General features: G+C 38.3%; 1 pseudogene; it reads left to right on the top strand.

The window, feature by feature from the left end:
• Positions 1 to 4,432: 4,432 nt before the first annotated feature.
• On the top strand, positions 4,433 to 5,363 carry LOC100721667 (olfactory receptor 14C36-like; annotated as a pseudogene).
• The last annotated feature ends 8,282 nt before the right edge of the window (positions 5,364 to 13,645 follow it).

Below are 13,645 nucleotides of genomic sequence, written 5' to 3'. Positions count from 1 at the left end.
TTGTTTCTTCCATACAGGTGTATAGAGGAGGTCCCAGTCCTTTTCCTTGTTGGCTGTGCTTCTTCTAAAGCACACTGGCTAGGTGATCCTGCCCACTCCAGTGTATAATTAAGGTGCCAAAAGGGGTGGTGTATGCTGGCTCCTCCCCTCTAGGTCAGTCAACCTGCGGAGGTCTTCACTGCATTAGTGTGTGCTGCATGTACAGAACTGGTTTGGAACAACTTATTGGGTCTCAGCTAGGGGCATGACCCAGGCCAAGCATACCTCACCAATCTTGTCTGGGAAGAGAACTACTGACTGAAGTCACTGCTGTTCCTTGTTCTTGTCAGTCCTGCACTATTTCAAATGTCATCCCATTGTTGCCCCTTTCCCATGGAACAGATTTTTTCTTGGCACTCCCCGAAGGTCAATGCAGGTCCCCTGCCCACTCCATTCTCCACTGGGCTTGCCGACCTCCAACTTCAGTGCAATTGTACTTCAGTGCAACTGCAGTTCCAGTGAGTTGATGCAGTGGGAATTTGGGCATGCAAGAGCACAGAATCTTAGCTGCCTCAATAGTAACCCTAGAACTGCATGTTTGACTGATTCTTTTCACTTTTGTTTCTTCCTGAGTCAAGAGGATCCATCACCTTATGTCCAGGATTCCCCAAGAAGTGTTATTTCTGCATCTGAGTTGTCTGTCTCAGGGAGCCGCTGTATTCTGCTCTTATCCATCATCTTTTTGGCAAGTCCCAAGAATCTTTTTAAGGTGCTGCTTGTGGTTATAGCATGAGGTTGCAATTTCTTACTTATTAGTCAGTTCCTCTTAGTGGAGCCTCAGCAAAGAAATGTTAATCATGAATAATAATTAGATGAATAACAAGAAATAAATCAATAATAAGTGATATAGTTAGTGTTTTAATTGAAATTTTATTTAATGCATTTTCTTTCTTGAACTCTCCAAAGTAAAATGAGGAAAACTTCCTTTTGTTGTAAAAGGTCTGCATTTTATATTTATTTTATAATAAAGGAAATGTGATTCCATTTGAGACCAGAAGAGAATATTCATTTGATGATTCTACATGAGAAAAATGTTTACTAATTAATTCAACAAAAGAAAGAGATTGAAGTATTATTTAAAAGAACCAATTTAATGATTTACATTACTATGCTGCATTTGGCACATGCAGGGATTGGTTATTTTAATCACAAAATTTGGTAATTTTGAAATGAGAGATTTTCTTACATATTCTAAGACTACACATATTTTAACACATTATCAATTAATTAAAGTTTCATATATATTGTCTACCATTTAGCTGTCTAACAGTCTGAAAATGTTTACACACAGTAATTACCTGTGACATATCTTAGGGTCACTGGGTCGGTTGGAACACTTGACCATAATATTTTTCAGTCATAAGCAGATTTGACAAAATGAATAGGTAACATTTTAAACACAAGATGGTGTGCTTTAGAAAGTAGATTATTTTGTCACCTTCAAAGTCATGCTTTCCCAAGAGTAAATTTCAAAAATTAAAAAAATGAAAGAGAGGGACAAGTGTCTCAGGTGTTCACTGACAGCAACTTAGAGAAATTTAAAGATATTATTAATTTAGTATTTGTCTAGAGATATGAGGTTTTGCTCTTGCACAAGGCAGCAGTTTATTTTGGGAATATTTCCAATGTGTAAATATATGTAAAGGAGGAGAAGTGCAGTGTGCACTTATCTTTATAGGTGGAGTGATGTATTTTGACAAAAAATCATGTGATTTGTTTCAGTAAGTTGTATGGAAGTGGACTGTCGACGGTGAGTCACCATTTAACTCAGAAGCTGCTTTGATGTGCTCTGCTTGTGGAAATGAGATTTTTCAACATCAATATTTTGGCAAAAAATCAAGGTATTTTAATCTCAAGAGAAAAACATTTATGCTGATTTAACCAGGAATATTTAAATTATTTATATGCCATAAATTATTATTCATTCAAAATACAAAATTAAATTTTCATATTTGTCAATTATATCCAAGCGTTAGTAACACCTGATCTAGTGCTATATATCCAGGCTTATGTTCCTCCTTATGTTTTGCATAAACTGGGTTTCATTACTGTACAGTACTTTTTTTAGTCCATGGCAAGCCATTGTAACTTCACACAAAATCTGAAAATTTCATTTCTAAAACCACAGGGAATAAGTTATAGATTTTTCTTACAGAGGTGCTTGAACATAACTATGCCAGTGGTGATCCTGTTTGAGGGAAACAGATTTCAACTATAGTACAATGTGTTTTAATTAAAGTTAAGAAACTAAAGTTAGTTTAATCTTCAGAATATTCTAATTGCAGAACAACAGAGAATTTTCCCATAATTCCATAAACATGTGTATCCCATACACCAACTTTCAGATTAACCATGAAGACTTTTTGCCCAGAAAGAAAATGAATCAAGTCATAAAATTTTAGTCTACACATCAGTGAAAGCCTTATGAATGGTTATATTTTGCCATGAGTTTACTTCTGTAAGGAAAAAAATATCATTGTAGTTTTCTTAATTCTTGTTGGATTAGAATTTAAACTTCACAGTGCAATCTCTAAAGAATGCACAGAAATATTTGACATTAATCTAATTCATTAAAGATGTTCAACAGACAAATACTAGAGTTTTCTCCATAAATAAACAAATTACTAGCTTTGGAACAAAGAGATGGTGCTTTATTTCGTTGGCCAGTTTCTAATTTCCAGGTTCTCCTTCCTTTCTCTTGTCCATGAACATTTTCTTACTAATCATGGAATCACCTAAACTTATTATTTGTTAGGCCTTTAATTATAGTGTTAGTCTCTCTTAGTAGAATTAAAATTTCTTGAGATTTAGAGATGATCACTTCCTTTACTTCTCTCATATCTCCTGTAACAGCATTAGGTAAAGATGTATTATAATAAAAAATAGGATAAATTCAAAGAACTGAAAGAGCACAGCAATGTAAATCCTTACACTTTTTTTAGAGAAGGGCATTTATCTTTGGTGAAGAAAATATGAAGTTAACAAATTGTGAGTGAAAATAGTAGGTCCCAGAACTCCTGTCTCCCTAACATATTCTTCAGAAGATGCTATGTTCTAACCCACTGATAAATTACTTGATTGAAAATACAGTACGTGCATGCTGTATGTTCCTGCCATAACAATACAGGGAGTAGTAGCGTATGCCTGTAATCCCAGCACTCAGGAGGATGAGGCAGGTGGATCACTGTGGGTTTGAGGCCAATCTAGTATACAAACTGAATTCAAGGCCAGCCTGAACCATATAACAAAACCCTTCCTCAAAAAAAAGTTTATACATAATAAAATTCAAATTATATCACCAGCATGAAAATACAAGGGAAGGCAATTATAACTCACTCATCCAGGAGGAGAACAAATGGGGACATTCTTCAGGAAACAGTTACCAAATTGAGCAGAGGGCAGCAGACTCCTCAGCACAAAGGAGGGGCAGCGGGTTAGAATGGAGCTCTGAGAAGAGGCTCCAAGAAGAGGTGCTCTAAATGCACAGCGGCCAAATCCCACTCTCGGCACCTTTGAGAGATTAGAGTGGAAGAGTGACTTTTACTGAAATAGTGTGTGCCAAAGTAGGGTGTGCTCTAAAACGTAGGAAAAGGGCAAGAATGATGGCAGTTTTTGTGACAATGAGAATGGGAGCTGTCAATAATGTTTTTGATATTCTTATTATTGACAGCATGAGTTTTAACCCTAACTTGATGCTGAAAAAGAAAAAAACAAGACACACACACAGAGAGAGAGAGACAGAGACAGAGACAGAGACAGAGACAGAGACAGAGACAGACAGAGATGGAGGCGGGAGGAATGAGAGAATGTGACAGAGAAAGATGGAGAGATCATGACAGGAACATTTCTGGCAGATAATGAGAGGTTAACACTCAGGTGGAAATTAGGATTTTCAATGAAATAAGCTATGGTTTTAACCATGTCAATTGTATTTTTTCATCCTATTAAAACCTAAAATACAGGATTTTTTTTCTTAAGCTCTTCAAGATATACCTTTACAATAACTGAAAAAATATGCAATCATTGTACCGAACATTAGAGAGTTAAAAAATAAAAAAGTATAAGGTTTTAATGATATTGCAACTTGTCTAATATTAAAATATGCATATATGAAGTACATGTCAAGAACCTCACTAAATCTTAGAAGACAGAGGTTGCATAAATTTCAGTGAAGGTGGAAATTATGCACATAGCAAAAATTACAGTAAGTTAATAAATAATCATTCAGAGTAGCGGAGTATAATCCTAAAGTGTTAGAAGATCCAGGCACCAAACATGCTAGAAATGCAGAGTCAGGCTGTTAACAGTCAGCAAAGATTTATCCCATACAGTGATCTTCCTGGGCTCAGCACTTATGTCTTTTCTTCTCAGGTACAACTGACACCACACACTGATGTCCAACTCCACCATGATGATGGACTTCCTGCTCATGGAATTATCTAACATGCAGAATCAACAGGTTTTCCATTCCGTGTTCTTCTCTCTGATTTATCTGGTCACTGTAATGGGAAACCTTATCATTGCTGTGGTCACCACTTTTGACCAGAGCCTCCACACACCCATGTACTTCCTTCCTCAGAAACCTGCCCATGCTGGACTCATGCTACATTTCTGTCATAGTCAATCCCCAACTTCTGTATTAACTCCCTGCTGGGCAGCAGCTCCATTTCCAAGGCAGGATGTGCTGCTCAGGTCTTCCTAGTGGTTTCCTTTGTGCTGTGGAGCTGCTGTTTCTCACCATCATTGCTCAGGACCACTTTGCAGCCATCTGCAAGCTCTTCCATTACCCTTCAATAATGAACCCTCACCTGTGTGTCCTCTCCACGTTGGCTTCTCTGCTCAGTGGCCTGGTCTATGCAGCCCTACACACCAGCAACACCTTCTGGCTGTCCTTCTGCCACTCGCATATTGTCCAGAAGCTCTTCTGTGATATCCCTTCTCTGCTGAAGCTGTCTTGCTCTGACAGCTTCAGCAACTGGATCACCATCCTCGTCTGTATTCTGGTGTTTGTTGGTGGCTGTTTCATTTTCATCATCAAGTCTTACGTTCACATCTTTTCTACTGTGCTCAGGTTACCAGCGGGAGCAGACAGGACAAAGGCCTTTTCTACCTGTGTGTTGCACGTCCTCCTGGTCACGGTCTTCTTGGGCTCAGGCTCTTATGTCTACCTGAGCTCCTCTGTTGTTTCTGCCAGCATGGTCCTGTCTTTGTTCTATTCTATAATTCCTCCCCTCTTCAATCCTATTGTCTACAGCCTCAGAAACCAACAGATAAAGTGTGCTGTCAACAATCTCATGACAAGAATGTTCTCAGGAAATGTATGAGAATCGAAGAAACTTTTCCTTTTCAGCTTAGTCATAGTCATATTTTTGGCAATAAATTAATATAATTGATTACAGTTATGATGTATCCTTTATATACACTTAGTGTCTGAGATGGCTTGACATTTTGAGGTTAATTTTCTGTTGTTTTGTATAATTTTGATATCTCATTAAGGAGCTGGTACTATGGAAATCAATTGCTATAAATCTCACTTTAAAATTTTCCTTGCAGTCTCATGTTTATGAGTGGTGATTTGATCACGGAGCTCCCCTCTCCTCAGTAGATTCACCCACTGATAAGTCCAGCGCTAAATACAACCTCAGGAGGTGGGGTTTGCTTGAGCAAGTGCCTGCCTCAGGAAACCCCAGGAAAGTGTCTCAGGTCCCCAGCTCCTCCTGTTCCTCCTTTCTTGCTGTCCTGGGCAGGGCACAGTCCTCCAGGCCCCTACCTGAAGCCTTTCCTGCCTTGCAGGGGCTGGGTTTGGGCTGAACTGACTTCGAACCCTAAAGTGTCTCCTGTTTTATGCTGTGGATGCTGGGTATCTTTCTCAGCAGGAGGAAAGTGCTAGGTCAACAATAATACAAGCTTCTAACTCAACTAAATTCTCACCAACATCAGTGTCCTGCGGTCTATGTGAGGTAGGTCAGGGCTGGAGTGCGAGCCCAGCACCCTCAAGCCCCTGGGATTCATCCACAGAGCTGAAAGATATCAGCCCTAAAAAGCCTAAACTGTCATCTTTAAAAGAATTTCACGTTAAAATTCTGTTCTGTATTTGTATGTGCTTCAAGTATCAATAAACACAGGAGTAAGATATTCTCAATTTTCATAGTTCATATTTAATATTGTAGAAGAAATAGAAACATCTAGTCACAAATTCATTTTAAATAAAGTACATAAATTATGTACTTTTGAGGATGATAAAATATGTATAAACTGTATACTGAGGCAATATTTTATGGGGGTGGAGGCCTTGGCTGAGGTGATTGGAATCACTTTGCAGAACTTCCCTTTTCTGATAAGAGAAAAACATACAGTATTTCTGTTATCAGAGAAGAATTTGCTAAAAACACACTTGCTCCTATAGGAATGTATTTCTATATGTTTTAATAGTTTTTTTGTTAGGTTAATTAAAGGATAAATGTTTCCATTTTCCACTTATAACCACATTCACCTTCATAGCTGAGGCCTTTTGAGAGGTGAAGTGATGTCACTGTCAGTTTGGCGATTCCATCTGCATGAAAGGTTTGTTCTGAAGGCTGAGGGTGTAGTCCGTGGTAGAGCACTGCATGGCTTGCACAAGGCCCGGAATCAGTCCCTAGTTCTGCAGAAAATATTTTTGTTTTGGAATAGTGTCAGCCATCTGCACATGATTGTACACATCTGTATTCCCGGCACTAGGGAGACTGAGACAGGAAGACCCTGAGTTTGGTACAGACTGGATTACACACTGAGCCCCTCTCTAGAAGCAAACAACCATGCAATTGAGAATCAGCCCTGATCCCCTAATTTAAGCCAGAGTAGGAGTAACTGCAACATTTTAATAGTGGAAGAAAAATGATAATTTCTAGTTCACATAATTTAAATACAGGCTGAGGATAAAGCTCTCTGCACAGCCTATGGTTGCCAAAAACATTGCAGAAGACTAATAGTCATGCTGAAACACAACTTTTAAACATTAAAAAAAAAAAAAAAGATTGAAAGCCAGTGGAGATGACAGGGTCGCTTGCCAGTGCAAAGCTCAGTGATGCCCAGGGTCGTCAGTGCCTCCCCGACCTGGGGGATGAGGAACCAGGTTCTGAAGCTGCAGCGGATTCAGCCATAAACACGCGGGATGCACCGCACGTGTGCAGAGCAATTACTGTAAGACTTGACAGGAATCTCGGGAAGCCCTGTAAAGGCGCTGCTCCAGCAGCACAGTAGGTTCATGAGGCTGGTGATGTTTCTCATGTTAACAGCTGAGTGTTTGAATTTAGAAATGTGCAAGTTTATCAAGGGGAATCTGTTGGAAATGGGCACAATTTGAACTGTGGGGAAAGAGAACAAGAAGGCACCAAGAAGCAAGCCCTCCCTGCAAATCAGCGCCAGGCACCTGCAGCTGTCCGGAGAGACTGAGGCCAGCCTCTTCCAGCCTGGGGACGGGGAAACAAGAAGACCCGACCTAGCCCACTTCCAAGCAATCGGCTGATCTGGAGAAACAGGCTGAGATGACAGCTTTTGAGGTAAAACATAATTTAATGCTTGTAGCCTTAGTGCTTCACTGACTTTGTAGGTCTAAAGTTGGTGATCATCTATTCAGAGGATAACAATAGGCAATGTAGCATCTATGGGGGATCTCTTTCTGAAGGTAGTAGTCATTGTTAACTGCCTATTACCTTGTTTTGATGTCCTGTATCATTCTCACTGTTTTGTGGGGTTGGGTTTTATTCCGTTTTGTCTTGTTTCATTTTATTTTATCAGATGGCATTGGCAGCTGTCTCAAAGACAGCAAGACATATCATGGTAGCCATTTTGGATTCAGTATTATATTGTTTTGAAGTCCTTTATTGCATTTATTGTTTTGTTTTTATTGGTTCTATTCCATTCTATTTTGTTAGACTTTTAGTATCTGAAGGTATGAGCAACTAATTTAAAGACAAGAGGCATTATGGTCACCTTTGTTGATTTCCTATTGTTTTGGAAGTCCTGTGTCACACTGGTTTGTTTTGATTGGTTTTGTTCTGCTTTATTTTGCTTGGCTTTATTCTCTTTACAATAATTTTTTTAAAAATATGCACAATTTGGATTCCTTTTGATATTTTTGCTTTACAAATCTTCTCCTGATCATCTCTACCACTCTCCTCACTGTCTGTCATATTTACTGATATGAGTCCCTCACTCATCTCACTCATGGTAAGGTATATTTTTCTCTATACATGGGAAAGTTAATTTGTGAAGAAATTCACTAATTTTTAATATCAATTTAAGAAACATCTACTAATCAATATAATGAAACTGGTAAAAATTAGCTATTTAATGCATAAATCAATTTGAGAAACAATTGGATTTCCCCAAATTTCAGTAAAGCACTAATTAATAAAGTTTTTATTGGAAGGTGACAAAATATTAGAAAAATAAAGATCACATTATTATTCATGTTAATAGGTCCCCATCCCAATTGAAATAGATTCAATGCAAGATATACTTCATGTAAGAATTCACAACACTGACTTACAGTGGCTGCCTACAGTGTCAGGTGTGGAAGAATCCAAGAGGGCCATGTGCTGAGCCATCTGATGGATCCCATCAAGGGCCTGGAGCACATGGTAGTGTCCAATGTGGGTCCACATCAGCAGGCTGAAGAGTCTTTGCCAGAAGCCAGGAGAAGTCATCCAATGTTCAGGCGAAGACTGGATCTCCTCTGGATGAATACAAGTGAGCCTTCTTCTCTGTGTTCCTTTTATACCATTTAGCCAGCGGGTCAACCAAGGAGGGTCTTCCTCTCTTCTGTAAATTCCATCAGCCACACCAGAAATATGTGGATCCAATTTAGTTGGAATTTTCTTATTCAAGTTGACACCATCAGTTACCTATCATATCATGGGTACAATTTCCAACAGAAAATATCCAGTTATTTTTGTGTTAATAGTTGTGGTAATTGAATTCATCATGGAAACTGGGGTATATACAGAAGGCATAATGATCAATTTTATCCCCTCTCCATCTTCCCCCTTCCCTGAACTCTCTTCCCATCTCATTTTACAGTGATCCATGTGTACTCAAGTTTGTAAAATCACAGTTCATAATGATTACATTATAGAGGAAGCCTGTGTGATCATCAACAAAATGGATATGAAAGTGTGGTATTTACACACAATGAAGCACTACTATGCCACAGATAAGGATATATTTGAGTTACTTATGGGAAGGTGGAAGCACCTGGAAACTATAATGTTAAGGGGAAATAAGTCAGACACATAAGCTTATATACATGTTATCTATATGAGAAAATATCTACCACCATGGTGTTTCTGCCTTGAAGCTAGTCAACAATACTTGATATTCTTTGAAACTTTTGGTAGCATGCGAACTTCTGACTATATTCAGCCAGATTTACAGTTAAAAGGAAAATCCCATTTTGAAAAGTTTGCAGATTTAACAGAAAGGAAAACCTTCAAAATTGGGGTTATAGAAAGCATTGTTCCTAAAAACATTAGCAGTAAAAATAAGACAAATTTCATCAGAGCACTAGTAAAAATGACAGAAGGAATCTCTGGACTCAGCAAGATCTCACTCTTCACTGGCTGATGACAGTAAAAAGATAGAACTAAACTCCTGTGAAGATTCACTTTGAGATGAAAGCCCCAGGGTGCCCTGTTGGAGTTGTGTTTTTACAGAGTTTGTTCCACAGGATTTGGCTCACAGTTTTCAACCACCCAGAAACTCAGAGACCCCTATAAGCACAATCTAAAGAGAGAGGCCTTCCTGAGGCTTCAGCTGGGGTCCTTCCTTGTCATCATCCACGTGGTTATGGTGGAATTTGCAGGTCATAGAAGTCACTCAGATTTTGGAAGACCTTTGAGGCCAGATATAACAAACAAATAAGGAAAAATTGTCATGTTGTATCCAATAATCTAGTAAGACTTCAAAAGCTGAGTGAAACTAAGTTATACAGAGGATGTGGGAAGGTAGAATTCTTGGATCTGCATTGGAACCTGTGGTCTGAGGCTAGTGTTCCAGAGACCAGTCTGCCATTTCTGGTAAGCTTACACTGCATCAAAAATAGAAATTGGAACTGGTACTTATAGCTGTGGAATCAGACCAAATTCTTAGAATGGGTCAGAGTAAAGGAAATGATACAGGTAACCAGTAAATTCGTTTTAGTTATTAATATTTGTTCTTCAATATATATCAATCAAACACAGAATGATTTATGTTATAACACAAGCAAGAATGTTAGCAATTTGAGGGGAAAGAAAATAAATAACTAACATTGAAGCTGAGTGCGGTTTCATAAATCTGTGACCACAGCTATCCTAGAGACTGTGGAAAGAAGACACTGATTTAAGGTCAACATGAGCAACTGAGTGAAACCTTCTCTCAAGACAAAATAAGAAGCATCAAGGACTGTGATTTTTCTTATTGGTAAGTTTTTAATTTCATTGGCTTATATTCTACATGAAATTCGGAGAAGAACTAGCGCAAATAATGCTTAAGCTCTTCCAGGAAATTGAAAAGAAAGCAATTCTTCAAAAATTATTCCTGGAAATAAGTATTAGTCTGATTCTAAAATCGGGAATAAATGCAACCAATAAAGAGAACTACAGGCCAATATCCCTAATGAACATAGATTCAAAAATCCTCAATAAATCATTAGCAAACATAATTCAGTAAATTATCAAAAAATTAAACACCATGATCAAGTAGGGTTCATTGCAGGTATGCAGTAATGGGTCAACATACACATAGCAATAAAAGTAATACACCACATCAATAGAGCCAAAGAGAAAAATCACATGTTCACTTCAATAGATGCAGAAAAAGCATTTGACAAAGCCCAATACCCACTCAAGATAAAAACTCTACAGAAAATTGGAGTTGACAGCATTCACCACAATCTGATAAAAGCCATTTATGATAAACCAACAGCCAACATCATATTAAATGGTCAAAAACTGAAAGCTTTGACTCCACAATCAAGAGTACAAGGATGTATACTATCATCACTCTTATTCAATATTCTGGAAAAAAATATCCAGATAGACAAAAGAATTACAGAAAAACAAATAGATAAGGAAGTGAAGTTTTCCTTAATTGCAGATGATGTGATTCTTTACATAGAAGACCACGAAAACTCCACCAAAATCCTCTAGATTTAATAACTGAATTCAGTTACATACCTGAATATGAAGTCAACACTCAAAAATTAATAGCGTTCCCCTACACAAGCAATAAATTCATAGAGAAATCAGGGAACCCACACACTTACCAGTAGCATCCAAAGAGAGAAATACTTACAAATCAATTAACAAAAGAAGTAAAGATCTATATATTGAAAATTATAGCACTCTGAAAAAAGGAGATTGAAGAAGATATCAGCAAATGGAAAGGTACCCCTTGCTCATGAATAGGAAAAACCAGCATAGTGAAAATTGTTATACAGACTTAGTGCAAAAATACCATTAGCATACCCCACAGATCTAGAAAAAACATTCCAAAAATTCATTTCGAACCAGAAGTCATAGAACAATAAAAGCAATTCTAGGCAACTAAGACAAGTCAGGGAGTATGATTTGTGACCTGAAATTATACTACAAAGCTACTGTGATAAAATCAGCATGGTATTAGCAAGAAAAGAAAGAAAGAAAGAAAAGAAGAGGGGAGGGAAGGGGAGGGGAGAAGAGGAGAGGAGAGGAGAGGAAGGGAGGGGAGGGGACAGGAGGGGAGGGGACAGGAGGGGAGGAGAGGAGGGGAGAGGAGGGGAGGGGATGGGAGGGGAGGGGAGGAGAGGAGAGGAGAGGAGAGGAGAGGAGAGGAGAGGAGGGGAGGGAAGGGGAGGGGAGAAGAGGAGAGGAGAGGAGAGGAGAGGAAGGGAGGGGAGGGGACAGGAGGGGAGGGGACAGGAGGGGAGGAGAGGAGGGGAGAGGAGGGGAGAGGATGGGAGGGGAGGGGAGGAGAGGAGAGGAGAGGAGAGGAGAGGAGAGGAGGGGAGGGGAGAGAAAAAGAACTTGGTATCAGTGGAACAGAATAGAGGATGCAGATGTAACTACAAACACATTTACCCACCTCATGTTTAACAAAGGAATCAAACTTGTTCACTGGAATAAAGAAAGCCTTTTTAATAAATGGGAGTGAAAAAACTGGCTTTGTATATGCCAGAGACTAACATTAGCCCCATGCCTATCTCTATGCACTAAAGTAAAGTCAAAATGAATCAAAGATCTAAATATAAAAACAGAAACACTAAATCTACTGGCAGAGAAAAAAGGTAAAAAATCTAGACGTTATAGCTGTAGGCAAAGACTTCATTAACAAAACTCAGATCACATGTGAAATACTACAAAGAATCAACAAATAGGATATTGCCTAATTAAAAAGCTTCTGCACAATGAAAGAAATCACCATCAGAGTGAAAAGACCACCCATAGTGTGGGAAAAATTATAGCCAGTGGTCCCTCACACAAAGAATTTATACCTAGAATATATAAAGAATTGGAAAAAATATCAGGTCCCCAAAATTCAAAGACCTAATCCAAAAATTGGCAATTAAAATGAATACACACATCTCAGACAAAGATGTGTTTCTTTAAACACAAATAGCAAATAAACATAAGAAAAAACATTCAAGAGGTGTAAACTAAAACAGCACTAAGAGTCCATCTCACTTCAAGAAGAATGGCCATCATCAAAAAATCAACAAATAACATATGCTGGAGGAGCTATGGGGGAAAAGGAACCCTTTTCCATTGATGGTGGGAGTAGAGGCCTGTGCAGCCACTGTGGAAATCAGTGTGGAGACTCCTCAGAAAACTAGGATTAGAGGTTCCATTTTAACATGTAATTCCCCTTCCGAATATCTTTCCAGAAAAATTAAAAACATCATACCAGAGTGATATTTGTGTGCCCATATTTATAGCAGCACAGTTTGTAACAGTTAAATCTTGGAAACAACCCAAACATTCATCAAGTGAGGAATGGATATAAAAGACGTGGACTTCTAGTACAGTGGAGTACTCCTCAGCCATGAAGGAGGATAAACCTGAAACGTTATATATAAATGGATGCTGCTCGAGATCATACTCATAAGTGAAATAAATCACACCCACATGTGTATGCATCATATCATCTCCCTAGTGTGAGAAGCTAAATGAGTAAATAAGATACAATAGACATTGTGAATTGGGAAGAAACTGTGCAAAAGAAAAGAGAAACTGTGATGGGGGAAATGGGAAAGGAAGGAAGGGAAAAGGAGAAATTTATATTCCTAAGATAGTTAAGATCGTCAAACAGTTTCTCTTAGATCACTGAAAGGAAATGCTTCTGCTCACATTGTTTGGAAAATATTTCATACTCATGTCCTGTACTCTGAGTAACTGTTATGAAGATAACAATATACAATGTGTTAAAGCATTAACGCTACTCTCCTATTATGTTGTTTTGAAAGTCTTTTATTTTCATTGCTTTTATTTTTAAAATAGTAAAAGTAAATGAAATAAAATAAGGAGGACCAGGAATTGAACCCAATGTTAGATGGCTAGCAGGAGTTCCATCACTGGAACAAATAAATACAGGAATGAATAAATAAATG

Source organism: Cavia porcellus, unplaced genomic scaffold (assembly GCF_034190915.1).
Source record: "Cavia porcellus strain 051 isolate PalLab524CR breed Dunkin Hartley unplaced genomic scaffold, mCavPor4.1 scaffold_24, whole genome shotgun sequence".
NCBI lineage: Eukaryota > Metazoa > Chordata > Mammalia > Rodentia > Caviidae > Cavia > Cavia porcellus.
Note: the sequence above shows the minus strand (reverse complement) of the source record. Positions and strands in the feature narration are given on the sequence as shown.